The sequence below is a fragment of the Pituophis catenifer genome, unplaced genomic scaffold (assembly GCF_029215685.1).
Source record: "Pituophis catenifer annectens isolate HBS135680 unplaced genomic scaffold, rPitCat1.0.hap2 SCAF_3, whole genome shotgun sequence".
NCBI classification, from domain to species: domain Eukaryota; kingdom Metazoa; phylum Chordata; class Lepidosauria; order Squamata; family Colubridae; genus Pituophis; species Pituophis catenifer.
Window position 1 is genome coordinate 124,193,412 of NW_027256883.1, and position 17,229 is coordinate 124,210,640.

Consider the following 17,229-nt stretch of genomic DNA (forward strand, 5'->3'; position numbering starts at 1 on the left):
CCAATTCCAGCAGAAGTAAAGATGGCATTACTAACCAGCTGCAGAAAGTCTCTTTGTAGGGCCATGCGCTGTTTCAATGGCTGTTGCTGGGCACTTAGCCCACCTCCCAGATCATACCACCAAACCTAAGGAAAAGTAGCAGCCACACAATTAGTGGCCCAAGACATAAGAAAACACTACTGAGATTGTCCAGAACAACGTAGAGCATCTTTAACACCAGCACTCAAAATGGCTGTGTTTGGTTCTGAATAAAATTCTCAAATTAGTATTTTGATCCAAGTAAAGAACTTTAGGAGAAGGGAAAGCAGAAGGGGCAGAGTGAAAAGGGGGCTCACAACCTAGAATCCCTACATAGCCACAAAAGAACTAAATCCAATCCCACCTTGAGTGCTGTTGACCCTTATCTAATTGAGAAGATTCCTGTGCATAGGCTTTTAGCAGTGGTGGGTTTCAAAAATTTTTACTACCGGTTCTGTGGGTGTGACTTGGTGGGTGTGACATGGCTTGATGGGTGTGGCTTGGTGGGTGTGGCAGGGGAAGGATACTGCAAAATCCCCATTTCCTCCCAATCAGCTGGGACTTGGGAGAATAGATGGGGGCGGGGCCAGTCAGAATTTTTACTACCAGTTCTCCGAACTACTCAAAATTTCTGCTACCGGTTCTCCAGAACTGGTCAGAACCTGCTGAAACCCACCTCTAGCTTTTAGTAATGAAGCAGCTTAATTTAACCTTTACATGTGGACCTGGTGTTTCACATCAAGAACAGGCATTCATGCTTCTTTTTATACAGCTTCATTGTTATCTATCCAAAGGTCCTTGATACTCTGAACAGCTCTACCATTTCTCCCTTCTTGGCCCAGTTCTCCAGAACCTGTCAGAACCTGCTGGATTTCACGCCTGGGTTGGGCTGAGTACATATCAATGTTATTCATTATTTCCCTCTAAAAATGGTTGCTGGCTTGTTCAGAAGGAAGGGTAACCAGGCAGCGTTATTAACTCCTAAGAAGTTCAGATGCCACACTAAGTCACAATTTGTCAGTTCTTTGAACTATTCATGCATTATTTGAATAACTGTGCCAATTTTAACCATGATTTCACCATTACTAAGGTCAGGTTCAGCCTGATCACAATCAGCTAGAATTTCTTTAACCATGATTTTATTGAATATATCATAATTGTGCATGATTTCTACATTGTGATGGCTAATTGGCACATTGTATTAAACCCAAACCAAGAACTTGCAACTAACTTTCTGCCAGATGTGAACCCAGCCTAAGTCTGAATCAAATCTTAAACAATTCTTTAAAGTTGATTATTTAAAGAAAAACATGAACTATATTACACAGCAATAGAGCAGAAGGAGAACTGAAGTTCACATAATCCTTTCCTTTCCTTTCCTTTCCTTTCCTTTCCTTTCCTTTCCTTTCCTTTCCTTTCCTTTCCTTTCCTTTCCTTTCCTTTCCTTTCCTTTCCTTTCCTTTCCCCCTATTCCCCTTTTCCCATTCTTTTCACCAGGGTCCTTATTTTCACACTTAAGTGAACTGAACCACAGCTTTGGTATCCCACACTTTTTTTCCAGAACAAGCCTGGATGAATCTCAAGTGTTGCTAAGTATGAATTGTGTCCCTCTATTTATATTTTATTTGTGATTTAACATGTGATTGAGGCTGGAAGGCCAAAGTCTATTTGGATGGGTAGAATCTGCAATGGTACTTTCATGGAAAACGGTGAGTTCAGCCTAGGACGTCCTTCTCTAGGCCAAGTCTTCTGAGAACTGCAGTTCCAGTTTATCTGGAGAGATCAAACTTAGAGGAAATTTGTTATAGATTTTTTTTTCTCTCATTGTGTATAATGGGACATTAGGATGCCACTTTCTTCCCTTTATGTGTGCACTGAATATACTAAATGAATACACCACCATATACTTCTCTAAGATATTCAGACATGGTTCCAGTTCACTTCTACAATATTACAAAATGCAGGTTTTAATTTGGTTCAGTTCTGATTCTACAAGTAAATCAAAGCTACACTCTATATTCCCTGAGTTGGAGGCTACCTTCAGAATAATCTTGCATAAAATGGCATTTAACAGTTCAATCATTATTTACTCAAAAGTATTTTTACCCTAATCATCAAACAAAATACAGTAGCTCCTGGTAGTTATAACTCAATACAAAAAGCAAAGCAAAATAAGATAACCCCTGCATCCCAGCCTTTCAGCCTAAAAGACTTGGAGTTCAACACGCAGTGCTAACCAGGAAGAAGGGGAATTGAAGTCTGCAGAGGTGCCATGTTGGGTAACGAAAACTGTTTAAAAAAAAAAAAAAACCTTTGTCATACAATTAATTATTGGTGGGGTAGGTTTTCTTTTCTGAGGTCCAAACTGTTTTTGCCAGACAAAATCCAGACAATTCTGTTGAATCATATTAGGCAGATAAATCAAAAATACCACTTTCCCATCTTTATGCAATCAGATGGCATGCATGCAATTTATGCATTATTTGTATTACCTATCTGTTCTATGCTCTCCATAAAGTTTCCATGTTTCTATATTATTTGTATGCATTGTACCTTCTTATCAAGGGGTTACTTCTTGAGGTGATCGTACTAGACAACTGCCCTGCCCAATTAGTACTAATCATACTACTGGATTAACTTGGGCCTTGAAAGGAGGGAGTGTGCCCCTTTAGCTCCTTTTAGCCTCTTTAAACATTTTCAGTACCATTGAACATGGTATCCTTCTGGACCAGCAACTGAGGCTTGAAGAATGGGCATTTTTATTATAATTATTCCCACTATTTTTAATACCATCATTCAAAGTGGCATAAATACCTAATACTTCTACCTCCTATTTTCCCCACAACCATGGGGAAAACCATGGTTGCTTTGTGCTGAGAGACTGACTGGCCCAAAGTGCCCCAACTGGCTTCATGCCTAAGGGAAATCTAGAACCTCGAAGAGCAGATGGCGGTTGTGGCCAGGAAGGCTTTGTGCAACTGCAGGTTGTGTGTCAGTTACATCCTTTCCTGGACCAACAATCCCTACTCACAGTCACTCATGCCCTAGTCATTTCCCGTCTTGACTATTGCAACGCGCTCTACATGGGGCTGCCCTTGAAGAGCATCCAGAAACTCCAGTTGGTGCAAAATAAAGTAGCCTGCATGCTTTTGTGCAGACCACTGTGCACATATATGACCTCTCCTGCGGGAGCTGCATTGGCTGCTGATTTGCTTCCGGGTGCAATTCAAGGTGCTGGTTGTCACCTTCAAAGCCCTTCATTGGCTGGGACCAGGTTATCTGAGGGACCATCTCTTGCCGGTTACATCTACCCGACCCATCAGAGCAGGGAAGCAGGGAATGCTGCGGGTCCCATCCCTGAGGGAGATACACCTGGTAGGACCCAGAAGAAGGACTTTCTCTATGGTGGCTCCCTCTCTCTGGAACATCATTCCCCCAGAGATTAGAATGGCCCCCACTCTAATAGTCTTCTGGAAGGTGCTGAAGACCTGATTCTGCCAGTGGGCCTGGGGAACCCAGAGTGGGATGGAGCCCATTAAATGTGTGATCTGCTGTCGCCGAGACAGGGGATGAGGGGTGAGGAGTGATTTTATTATCATTTTATTACTATATTAATTTATTTGATTTTTAATTAGTTTTATTGTTTTTAAATGTGGTTTTTATATTCTGTAAACCGCCTTGAGTCGCCATGGGTAAATAGGCAGCAATATTGTTTTTGTTTGTTTTGTTTTGTTTTTTATTGGATTTATATACCGCCCTACTCCCGAAGGACTCAGGGCGGTGAACAGCCACAGGATAAAACACATAAATACAAAAATTTAAAATAGAATAAAAACAAATTAAATAATTTGGCTGAGACTAATTTAAAATACCCAATAATTTAAAAACAAATTAAAATTTACATTTAAAAGGGGAAAAGATTTAGGCCAGTATAAATTTAGGCCAATATAAATTTAATAATAAATAAATAAAATAAAAACTTCCCGTCTCCTGGTTTCTAGACCATTATACCAAACTGTCTCTCATTCTCAGGTGTTTTCTCTCCTTCCAAAATAGGTGGTTCCAGGCAATAGTTTGGGGCAGGTGAATGATATGTCAAGCTAATAGTTAGGAGATGAGCAGTAGATGAATAAATATATTTTAAGAAATTATTTACATGCACAGGCATTTACGCATACAGTTGCATACAAGTAGTTCTTAACTCCCAAGAGTCCCTTGGGAGTTGGGCGGCATAGAAATGCAATAAATTAAATTAAATTAAATTAAACTCACAACTACAACTGAACCCAATTTTTTTTTGTTGCTAAGTGAAACATTTGTTAAGTGAATTTTGCCTCATTTTAGGACCCTTTGTGCCACAGTTGTTAAATGAAGCACTGCAATTGCTAAAATGGCTGTTAAGTGAATCTGGCTTCCCTATTGACTTTGCTTGTCACAAAAGGTGATCCCGTGGCCCCGGGACACTGCAACCGTCGTAAATAGGAGTCAGTTGCCAAGCATCCAAATTTTGATCACGACTATGGTGGGGAATACTAGCTGAACAGTTCATGTCTGCTTGGCTATTTGGTAGAGTGTAGCCACTGCTGAAAGCTTTATATGTTTCAGTTTCTCTGACTAATATGATGAAATAGCCATCAATGTAAACGCAGGTGCTCAGGAAACCCTGCTGCCAGCTGGTTCCTCCACAGCAAGATTAAATGAGCTCAGTGTCTCCATATCTTGTTTAATAAAAGCAGGAGAAAATAGTTGACAAAAGTTACAATCCAAAGGCAAAAATAATTCACACTTAAGCTCCATGGAGATGTTGGCTATTCATAGGGGGGTGGAGGGAGAACTAGGAAGTCACATATTGAGAAGATATCAAGGTTCTTCTGGATATAAATAATTCTCATTTCCATCACACTAGACTTATTATGAATATGTCTCCTTCAGAGAAAGATGAGGAAATGCTTACAAATGGATCTATTCTCTTAATTCTGGTTTTATAGTCCTGAAATTAGACCTGGCCAAGTTGTTGGTCTTCCCAGGCAGCTAAATTGCTCAACATAATAATTACATTTCAAGTATTTTACAGATGGATTTGAGAGTAAAAACTCTATATGCTGCTTCATTTGCACTGGTTCTGAAAGGGTAAAGAATTTGAAAATTTCCAGATGCTGTTGAACTGCATTTTCCAGCATACCTCATCTTTGGCCATAAGGACTTGGGCAGTAAGGACTATGACCTCTATTGATCAAAAGTTCCCAATCCCTAAAGCCATTTGCCCAAATGGTAAATGTAACAGTGAATATCCAGCTTTTAAAATATCAGTCAGCCTTCCAGATAAACCGGACAGGAAACATGACCAGATGAGCTAATTCAACTCTATTGTAAGGCTACACTAACCAATTCTTGCAAGCCTGAAAGGACAAACTTCCCACCTTCCTAAATTTCTTCCTCTAACAGTTAAGCCACTGGGAAGTCCCCCCTCTCTTATATGATTATTTCCTAGGCAGCATCTCTTCCCCTCCTCTCTCAAGGTCATTCTCACACACCATTAGTAATAACGTCTCTTGAAAAATATAAATATCTAAAGATAAAGTGCCCTCAAGACGTTTTTATTCCAACAAGCGGGGCTGGCCTAACTCTTTTTAATTGTTTAATTTTAATTTTAATTTGTTTTTAAAAACAGGGGTGTTTTAATTAGTATGGGCCAAATTTATTTAATATGTTTTTAAATTGTTTTTTAAATTTTATATTGTATCTGTTTTATTTTTGGATGTTCACCGTCCTGAGTCCTTTGGGAGTAGGGCGGTATATAAATCTAAATAAACTCAAACTCAAACTGTTGCAAAAAACAGTCGGATAAAGCTAAAATAGAACGTGAAGGGCAAGTAACAGCTCTGCTCCAATCCATATATGTAATTGATTCAAGCCCTCTCACATTGGCAGGCCTATCTGATTTGGGTGATAGAAATCAAGGTAACAGGTTTTCCATACTGTATCTCTTTGCTGCCATCTGATGGCCAATCAGATTTATGCAGCTCAGATCTGGCTGCCCTTAATATTACCAGTGGAATGGAAACCTCCACATCTGAAGAGCAGGTTAAATTTAGGGAGTCCAGAACAGCTGGTGATGCCACACTCCAGTAGAGGACAGTTGATAAGGGCAGAAGGATAAGGAAGAGCATGCCATCAGTATTTGCTGCCTGAGACAGCAGCCATGCTCTGAAAAATTAGCTGAGAAACGTACTTGAGATTTCATTTGTAGCAAAAATATATCCCCTTAGTATGTACTTTTAAATGATGCACAATCACATTTTAATGGGTCCCAGTGGAAAAATTACACCAACATTTTTTGGTAAAGCAATGGTACAGCACATTTAGATATGGCTATATTTATGAATGACCCCCAAAGTCCAAGGCCTTGTTCGGTTACAATTTCCCATGTCTTATCTCCATATAGGTAAGGAAGGGTGGAATCTTAAAGCAGTCCATTGTCAACCATTGGAAAGCTGTAGGGATTGAGGCCATTAGCAACATCCACTGGTGAACATGTTTTTCATGGGAAGGGATCAGGGGTGGGTTCTACTTACCTTTACCAACAGTTTGCAATGGGATCGCATGCGCGCCTTGCTTCTGCATATCGCTGATGTGCAGATCGCTGATGATGACATCCGGGGCGGTGGACGGGGTCTCCTGCCGGTTTTACTACTGGTTCTTGCGAACCGGTCCAAACCGGGGGCAACCCACCACTGGAAGGGATGCATTTTGGTACTGTTTTATAGATCTAGTACAGCATTTAAAAAGCTGTAAATTGGACATGTTCCCCCCCCCATGTTCCCCTATAAGGACAATAAGCGATTTGTGTATTTTAGGTCTGTAAGATTACCTTATGCCATCAGTGCATCTCAAAAACACCCTAAACAGCTTATCGAAACAATGGTGTCGAAGTGATAGAGGCTTAAGCCAAAGTACAAAGTACCATCACGTAGCAGCTACTTTCAACATTGTTGGTGATCAAATTAAACAAGATAAAGCAGAGAACACCTAAGTCATTATCATATCACAGCACAGCCCTATTCTTTCAGGGAGATTCCCTAAACCTTTCCTCACTTTTTGCAAACTGAACCCTCCATCATGATCCTGGAGGATGAACGCTCAGATTTTGTGCGCTCCAAAGTGTTGCAGAAAAGGTTTGAGACTCACAGTGGACTGGCTACAGAGCAAGATCACATTGCAACTATCTCTCTGACAGAAACACACCCACCCACACATGATTAATATCCTACTGTGGGAACGTTACTGTCTGTGGCATAAATGTATGCATTTAGGATTAATCTTTAGTAGCACAGAGGTATCAGTATATGACTCTTTTGGAAATGGTGGTTAGCTTCCTTTTTTAAAAAATTAAAAGGGCAAATGAATATGTTTAATGGGGTTCGGCACTCTTTAAACTTATGGTGTTCACAAAACTCACCCAAAACTCAAGAATTGAACTTGTTTGAAATATTTAATTAAATGTTTACAGAAATTGGGTATTTAATTAAATTGGGTAACATTTGATTAAACTGTTATAGGAATTGGGTATGACTAGTCTAATGAAAAGGACTAACGGGGGACATGATAGCACTGTTCCAATATTTGAAGGACTCATACAAAGACGAGAGGGTCAAATTATTTTCCAGTGCACCAATAGGCTAGGCAAGAAACAATGGTTGGAAACTAACCAAGGAGAGAAGCAACCTATAAATAAGAAGAAATTTCCTAACAGTGAGAGCAATCAACCAGTGGAATAGCTTGTCTTGAGAAGTTGTGGGTGCTCCATCACTGGATGTTTCCAAAAAGAGACTGGACAACCATTTGTCTGAAATGGTATAAGGTTTCCTGCAGGGGATTGCACTAGAAGACCTTTGACTTTCTATGTTCTAAATATTTGAACATATATTACATTTTTTTAATATATAAAAAAAAGATGATCGTTCATCATTTGCATAGAGTCTCTGATGTTTATTTTAAATTACAGCATCTTAAGTATCTCTTAAGGTATGTACAGACCCTTCTCCTTCCAACCTCAGAAAAGAAGAGTTTTCCAATCTCAAAGGAATCCTGGGAATTTGAGTTCTATGAAATCATATGACAGTTTACTAAGTAAATTATCAGACTCATCCAAAATCCCTGGGGCCTTTTACTGATTACACAAATTACTCAGCTGCAATATGTCTAAGTCCCAAATTTGAAATGACTAGGGCAAGGCACAAGCATATAAAATGTGCCTGATTGAGCTGAGGGATTTTAGTAAAAGCTGTTGGGATATGAAAACTTATGAATTCTTCATTTCTGCTTCCAACCATCTTACCTCAATGTACTGACAAGGGGATACATGTTGGATGATTGTAAGCAATCACTGTTTGAAAGATTAGAAGGATCTAAGAAAGATCTAAGACAGTGATTTTCCTGCCACTCTTTTCTTTGAACCAAAATATGATTCTTTTTAGACAAAGTCTCTTGATTCATGAATCTGCATAGTAAAGCTGCAATTTCTTCTCTCCCCACCCCACCCTCCCATCAAGCATTGCTATGAAAAAATGAACAGCGAGAGAACTCGACATTGTGAAGCTGACATGACAGTAACCCTACCTACAGTATCCTGAAAGTGCTTTGGTGGATAATTTTTATCTATTTGCTGAATTTATATGGACCTCCATCTCACTTGCATCTGGGCAGCATATGTGATTAAAACAATCAATGTATCTCTACCTCATTATTCCTTATAGAAATTACCTGTGAGAAACTATGGCTAAGATTATACCGTTAATTTGCAATCACATACTACATGACACAGTAAAACTTATTGCAAGGAAACTTGTAGAGAATCTATCTGTGCAACTGCAATTTTGAATACTAATTAGTTGTCTGTTTTATTGAATCTTAAACCTGGTCAAGATTAAGGTGCTTATCTCATAGAAAATACAGATCTTAAGTTGCAATCTGGTAAATATTCCAAAGTGTATTTACTCAGATATAAGTTGGGTTTGTTTGTCTTTGAGTCATTCTTGATTCCTGGTCTGGAAATGTCCCTGCAATTTTACTGGGAAGATTTTTTCAGAAGTTGTTCACTATTTCCTTCTTTGTAGGGTTGAGAGAGAGTGACCGGCCCAGGTCACCCAGCTGACTTGTGAACAAGGCAGGTCTACAACTCAGAATACCCTGGTTTCTAACCTGGTACTAAACACTACACCAAAATGAATCTTGACAGTTTTACTCTATTCATATTACATTAGATGGATTTCCTAACAAAACTGTGCTGTGTTGTATCTTTTTTTTTTCTTGGTGATTACAACAATATGCAATTAACTGTTTCTTTCTATTCCATCATCTTTTAGAGCAGGAATGCGTAACTTCAGTTGCTATGCTGGATCTGCAGCTTAGAAAAGGTCAGGTAAAAATATATCAGGAAAGCCAGAATAATGACTAAATCTGATTCCATGTCATTTAAATAAAAATTAATTTAACACTATTAACTTATTTAAGTTTGCATTCAAACCAGAGGTGAAATCCAGCAGGTTCTGACAGGTTCTGGAGAACCAGTAGCAGAAATTTTGAGAAGTTTGGAGAACCAGCAAATACCACCTAAGGGGTGCGAATGGAGAATACCAGAGTGGGGTGCGAATAGAGATTTTGCAATATCCTTCCCCCAGGAGTGGGGTGGGAATGGAGATTTTGCAGTATCCTTCCCCTGGAGTGGGGTGGGAATGGGGATTTTGCAGTATCCATCTCCTGGAGTGGGGTGGGAATGGAGATTTTGCAGTATCCTTCCCCTGCCACGCCCACCAAGCCATGCTCACAGAACCGATAGTAAAAAAGTTTGGATTTCACCACTGATTCAAACTTCCAATTTAGTGTTCAGCGTCAATAGCCAGAACTTCCAAGGGCAGCATATGTTCTCAAATTGTACACTTCATGTAGAACATTACATGATGCATAGTGTCCTTCATATCCATAAATGTTCTATGTGATCTTCTATAGTAAACAATGTGCTTTTAAATATGCTATCATCAATTTAGTAGTAAGACTCTTTCTGATGCCAAGTGAAGTTCATTCAATGGAGTAGTGGAACTAAGGATTCATAGAAATAAGAGACGGAAGATATAAACGTCAGCTGGCTTCTTGTATCTATTTGTATGCTGCATATTAATAGATCCTTACCCAAAGAAAGGATTGGAATAAAGGGGAGGTGTATTTCCATCACTTTCCTTCTGATACTATCATAACCTATAAACCTATTTTTAAAAGTAATGAAATCATAGCCATTTAATGAGCCGCAGTGGTGCAGTGGTTAGAAATGCAGTACTGCTAAAATGCAGTACTGCTGACTGCCAGCTGCCTGGGGTTTGACAGTTCGATTCTCATCAACTCAAGGTTGACTCAGCCTTCCATCCTTCTGAGGTCGGTAAAATGAAGATCCAGATAGTTGGGGCCAATATGCTCACTCTGTAAATTGCTTAGAGGGGGCTATAAAGCACTGTAAAGTGGTATATAAGTGTAAGTGCTATTGCTATTGCTATTTCACCTTCGTTTTCACTTGGGAAGGGGAAAAACATATGTTTCACTGGGTGAAAATGGAATGTCAGCTACCAACCCAGAGAGAATGTCAAGAATGAGAATAAAACAAACTCCCACTGGAGAAGCTCATTAGCTCAGTGCTAAAAGCTCACACAAGCCCAAGTATATACACTTTGCCTTCATTAAACCCACAGCTATTGATGGTACTAAAAAAAGCAAAGGTGCAATTTCACGAAGCCTTCAGTAGAGTCTTCAGTAAAGGCAGAGGTGTTAAATGAAGGCATCAGGAAAATGAATGCGGTGTTGAGTCTGCAATGTAGCAGAGCCACATTCAGCCTACAATTCCTCTTGCAACTTCCAGAGGAACACCCTCTAAGATTAAGCTGCCAAAAGAGTGGCAAAGTGGCAATATTTGGTCACAGGATTAACTGTACCGAACAACTCAATATCTTTCCATTTTCAAAAGGAAGGACAACAACAGTGGGGAGCAAGTATGTTTGGGGTATGCGTTGCTTGTCATTATGATCTCATCACTGTTCTAGTGTCAGAGCCTGTTAAACCTCACAGGGTTGTTGTCTGAGAAGAAATTGACCCCAGGGCAATTGTGTGCCATTCGGAGTTCTTAATTGAAAACTGGGATGTATATCTAATAAACAGCACAAATGCTTACCTGAGAGTTAACAATTTAACTACAGAACCTTGAAACCATTTCCTATTTTGTAATGCATGTCTCAGTAACGCCGGTGATATAGAATTTTTTTCTGTTATTAAAAAAAAACATTTCAACGAGAGGCAGCAAAAGATGTAAATCTTTGAAATCTACAATCTAGAAAAGTACAGATAGTCCTTGACTTATAACAGTTCATTTAGTGACCCGTTCAAAGTTACCACAGCACTGAAAAAATAACTTATGTCCATTTTTCACACCTATATCCATTGCAGCATCTTTGGGGTCATGTGATCAAAATTCAGATGTGTGGCAACCGGTTCATATTTAAGATGGTTGCAGTGACCTAAGGTCATGTGATCAGCTTTTGGGACCTTCTGACAAGCAAAGTCAATGGGGAAGCCAGATTCACTTAACAACCCTGTTACTAGCTTAACACCTGCAATGATTCACTTAATCACAGTGGGAAGCAATGTCATAAAATGGGGCAAAACTCACTTAACAAATGTTTCACTTAGGAACATAAATTTTGGGTTCAATTGTGGTTATAAGTTGGGGAATACCTATACTGTATATGATTATTTTCTTTCCCTGGCAATTCTTGATCCTTCATAACAAATCATCGAAGGGACAAGTTTTTCAGCTATCAGTGACCTGCCTCTGATGGCAAATCGATGATATTCTATAGTTGCTTCTCAACTTTGGCACTTCAATTCAAGAGTTGACAGCAATGCAATGTGCTTCAGGATTTAAAAAGAACACCTTCAAAATAGGACCAATCTGCCTTGACTAACCCCTCTAACTTCTGTGGATGCCAGAGTAAGTCGAGGTGAGGCAGAACAGCCAAAGGGAAGAAATCTCTTTGACTAAAATAAAATAAAATAAAATAAAATAAAATAAAATAAAATAAAATAAAATAAAATAAAATAAAATAAAATAATAAAATAAAATAAAATAAAATAAAATAAAATAATAAAATATGGCTCCATTTCTCTGAACAGATCTGCTTTGATTAGACACATTCCTAATATCAAGTGTACAACCATAGAATGATAGCATTAGAGTGAGTTTTATATCAAATCACATATAAAGCTCCTATTGTTTATATTCTTGTTCCGCGCAGGAAATCTGAGTTAGAACATTTATAATTAATGCCCATCAGCCTCTAGTTAACAATTTTCAGAAAATAGGAGCTAGCCTTCCTCCTAAATTATTCTTCTGATAGGCTGCTTAAATCTGCTATCCAACAATTTAATTTCTTAGCTCAAGGTTGGGCATCCTGCAGATACCAATTTTTGGATGGTGTGACTGTTCCCTGTTTTCTAGTTTTCTCACTAAAATAAGGATCAACTATGGTTGTGTAAACTCCTTTGTGGAGTTTTCATATATCCATTTTACTCCTGATCAACTCTTACATAAGCCCACCTCTCCCTTCCCCCAAAAAAACTTTTAAAAAGCAGTACATTATTATTATTCTGCTTAATGATCCGTATTTTCCAGTTTCTTCCTGACCAAGATTAGAACTTTGCACAATTGATTATCTTCCATACCAGGTGCTGAATTTCTCACCATTTCAGGTAAGATGCTCATAAATCTAATTGACATAACTTTCAGGTTACTTACACCTCCTCAATATTAGCTGGTCTGACATCTCTTCTTGAACATACTGTTTCCTCATCTGCTCTTCACCAACTATTTTCTGCTATCCCCTTATTCAAATAAACAGTACTATGGCAATAAACTTAACCCACTGGTTAGTGGTAACTCATTAGGAATTGGTTACCAATAGGCTTCCAAGCACATTTCATGGTGCAGCATTTAACATTTTGCATGGTTTGACACTAAGCAGGATTATTTCTTCTAACCAGAATCAAATTGGCCTGTACATTTAACTTAAGAGGGGGTACCCAAATTCCCACCTCAAATGAGATAAAAGAGGTGGAAACTCAGAGATGTTCCTTCTTTTTGGTGACCTGATTTGATGGAATACTTTTCTCCAAAGTTACTAGACACTTCCGTCACACTTGCATTTCACAAAGCTATGAAATCAGGGGTGAAATGTTACCGGTTCGGACCGGTTCAGCCGGTTATCATTACTTCCTGGTTTTAACCAGGAAGTAACCTGTTATTTACCCTCTGCCCATGTGCAGAAGGGTTTGCACATGCATAGAAGGTCCATGCACACAGCGTGCACTTCCGAACCAGTAGGGAAGGTAAATAGATTTCACCCCTGTATGAAATCCATTATGTTCTGATAGGCTTTTCTGATAGGCCCTGACAGACCTGGGCTGCAGGGCTAACTTTTTGGTATTCTATTGAGTTATGATTATGTTTTATTGTATAAATCATCTTGAGTTAAGAAGCAGAGCACTATAAAAAGGTTATAATAAATAACTATTTTCCTGCAGCCACAAAGATATCATAGTCTTACAGTATGAGATGCCCATCAACACAGACCTTCTCTCTTCCCAGCTCACTCTCTGATTGTTCTTCTCTGGTTAGTTCACAAATAAATATGCTTTTAATATCCTTCCTTTCATTTCTAACCAGTTGGTAACTCATCCCTTGACAATGGATAACTCTATATGAGTGTGACAGGGGTGGGTTCTAACCAGCTTTACTACCAGTTCTCTTTGTGCGCGCACTTCGCATGCGATTGCCTCTTCAGTCACTCATTTTGTGCGCGATCACCACGCACATGCTCACTTCGCTGGCATGCGTGCCAAACTTGCACTTTGCGCAAGCACATTGCAAATCTGCCCAGCTGAGGTGCAGCAATCTGCTCTGCCACACCTCTCAGCTGGGCGAAAAAAGAAGAACTCTAAGGTTGGAATAACGTGGGGGCGGGCGGGAGGGCCCAGCTCCCGAAGAAAGAGAACTGGTTCGGTGACGTAATAGCGTCACCGTTACCAGCTCAGCCGAATCGGGCCGAACCGGGAGCAACCCACTACTGGTGTGTGAGAGAGAAAGACAGACATCTAGAGCTTTTGGAATGGCTGGCATATGAATTTATAAATAAATACACACACACACCCCACACAGATACTATATACAGGTAATCCTCAATTTACGACCACAATTGAGCCCAGAATTTATGTTGCTAAGTGAGAAATTTGTTAAGTGAGGTTTGCCCCATTTGACAACTTTTCTTGCCACATTTTTTAAGTGAACCATTGCAGTTGTTAAATTAGTAACACAGTTGTTAAGTGAATCTGGCTTCCTCATTGACTTTGCTTGTCAGAAGATTGCAAAATATGATCACATGATCCCTGGGACACTGTAACCATCATAAATATGAACCATTTGTCAAGCATCTGAATATAAGTCACGTGACCATGTGGATGTTGCAATGGTCATAAGTGTGAAAAATGGTCATAAGTCACTTTTTTCAGTGCTGTTATAACTTTGAATGGTCACTAAATCAACTGCTGTAAGTCGAGGACTACCTGTAACCATATGAATCAAATGCAATCCCAATAAATGTATGACAACATTGACTTTTTCAGCTGTTACCCTTAAATTCATGAAATACCAATACGATGTTAGATGCCAGAGTTCTAAAACAGAGGTAGAGAGAGACTGTATTGCCCCCAGATGTTACTGTAGGATAAACCTCAGAAAACTGACCACAGCCATCATTGTATTACAAATGTTCAAGAACATCTAGAAGATTGTCATTTTTCTCCAACCTAGTTTTAAAATATGATCAGAAAAAGATGCATTATTACAATGCCTGTTCTGTTTTTTATCATTCTAGGTAGAGCTGCATTTTATTTTTGGCTGAATATGGTCCTTCATTTCAAAGCATTAAAGGCAAGCATCTGTGACTTGTTCCAGAAATACAGGTTCTTTCCCACCCCCCTGCCTGTTTAATGACTAAAAAAATCTGGCATTTTCTCACAGCATGATCTGCAACACTATCATCTCTAGCAAATGAGCCTCCCAGATAAGCCTAATGTAGCTAATGTAACTCATTAATATCATTTTTCTTAGCATGCCAATAAGTTAGACGGAGGAGTGGTTGAAAAGGCTTTAGAAGCCGAGGACAGGGGTGCTTGTTGCAAGCTATTTGAGCAATCTTTGTCTGCTCAAATTGTCCATTTTCTGACTAGCTATACAGGACATTAAACCTGATCACCGCCAAAAGCCGCCAATACTCTTATAATTAATTACAGGATAAGTCCTCCCTTTATGAATGGAAAACTTAATAGAAATACCAGTTAAGCTTAAGAATTTCTTTCCTAGAAAGATCACATGGGTTTTCCTGATATTGTTGAAATCCACCAGCTAAAGCCAACATGGATGGGAATGATGGAAAATGTAATTCTACAAATTCTGGAGAGATTCAGACTGTCCATCTCTAGTCTATGTGGCTAATATTACCAGCTCCATCAAATAATAACCTATAGGCTATAGCTGGCTCAGCAGAAGATAGATTACCACCTAGGAGATGATTTCCATGATGATTCTGACTTCCAGTTTGTCTAACAATAGCAAGAAATATTTCCCCTTCCCAACAGCAGCTTGGTGTCTGCCACTGTGTGTTTAATCTAAGTACCACTGTGCTCGATGGGACCTAATCTCAGACAAAAGTGCACTTAGGATGCTCAAATTTAGAGGTTGAAGAAAAAAATCAGAAATGGATAAGTGTGTGACAAAAGTTTGAATATAGTTCTAGTCCTGAAAACACCTTCAGCCAAGCATGCACTCAAAAACATTTTTCCTCCGTATTTCTCAGGGCATTTAAGGGATTTAACTCATTTAATTATTTCTTAGAGTATCTTTTTAAATCTGTTAATATCATATCATTACCTCATGCAATAAGGCTCCTAAAACACCATTCAAAGATTAGAGAGACCCCTGATACAATGAAATTGTGTAGTTGAAACACACTCCACTTATTCATAACCATACATAAGAATATGATTTCACCCACTGAACTTCATCTCACCACTAAAAATGTGACTGAGATGTTCTTCTATGGAAAAAACAAAAATGTCTATGGAGATTCTCAGTCATCCAGGTCATGGTTGTCCCAAAGGTGCTTTTTTCAAGAGGCAGAAGCTTCTTGGATGAGAAGCGAAACATCTTCAAAGAAAAACCAGAAAGTCCAGTTGCCTCTTGAAAAAAGCACCTTTGGGACGAAAAGCCAATAATATGATTAAAAACAATGCAGAAGATGTATGAATCTTCCCTAGCCAACATGCAGCTACAGGAGAGGCCTTCAGTTTGTTGAACCTCCTTCCCAATCCATCTATGCTGATAGTGGGATTAAGTAGACTCAACCTGTAACCTACTCAAGAAAAAGCACTAGAGATGAGCAGTTTCTTCATAGATGAGTCAGCGTCAAAACACCTCAAGAGATGGAAAATATAAAAAACACTGACAGATATTACTGCAGTATTGTAATAAAAGAAAATGCCACAAAAGAGAGAAGAAAGCCACAGTGGGCCTGATAAATATTAATTGAGAATTATTAAATAGTAATTAATTTAATTAATATTAATAATTAATTAAAGCATCCGAAGAAATTCACACTGCCTGTCATATTTCTGAAGGTTTCTCAAAATATGTTGCTTTCCCCCAACAAATATGAACAGATCATGTGCAATGTGATTTACTTACTATATGCGAGATACTTATAAAAGAATGCCTTTAAAGGTATTACTTTCCATCTGCTCCAGAAGTGACTCAAATGGTATCTACCTTACCCTATCATTCTTGGCACCAATGGCAGTTTTTCTAAATGAAAATTTGCTCACTTGGAGGAAAGAAAGTGTAGGATTAAATCTCTCCTTCCAGGAACTATGCTCCTAATCAATTTGAGGATGATACTTTTTTTTTTTTTAAATGGAGCTACATCCTGCACATCAAATGTCAGTCGAGTTTCCCGCATTTGGAGAAATCGCAGGGGTCAGCACACCCGGAGTGCAATGGATGAGCCTCTCTCTGGGAAAACCTCCTTCGTGATCAAGGTATCTCCCCTGCCAGGCACATCA

At 39.0% G+C, this 17,229-nt stretch overlaps 1 pseudogene; it reads right to left on the reverse strand.

Annotated features, from left to right (window-relative positions):
- Positions 1-17,079: 17,079 nt before the first annotated feature.
- LOC139316060 (U1 spliceosomal RNA) lies at positions 17,080-17,229 on the reverse strand (annotated as a pseudogene).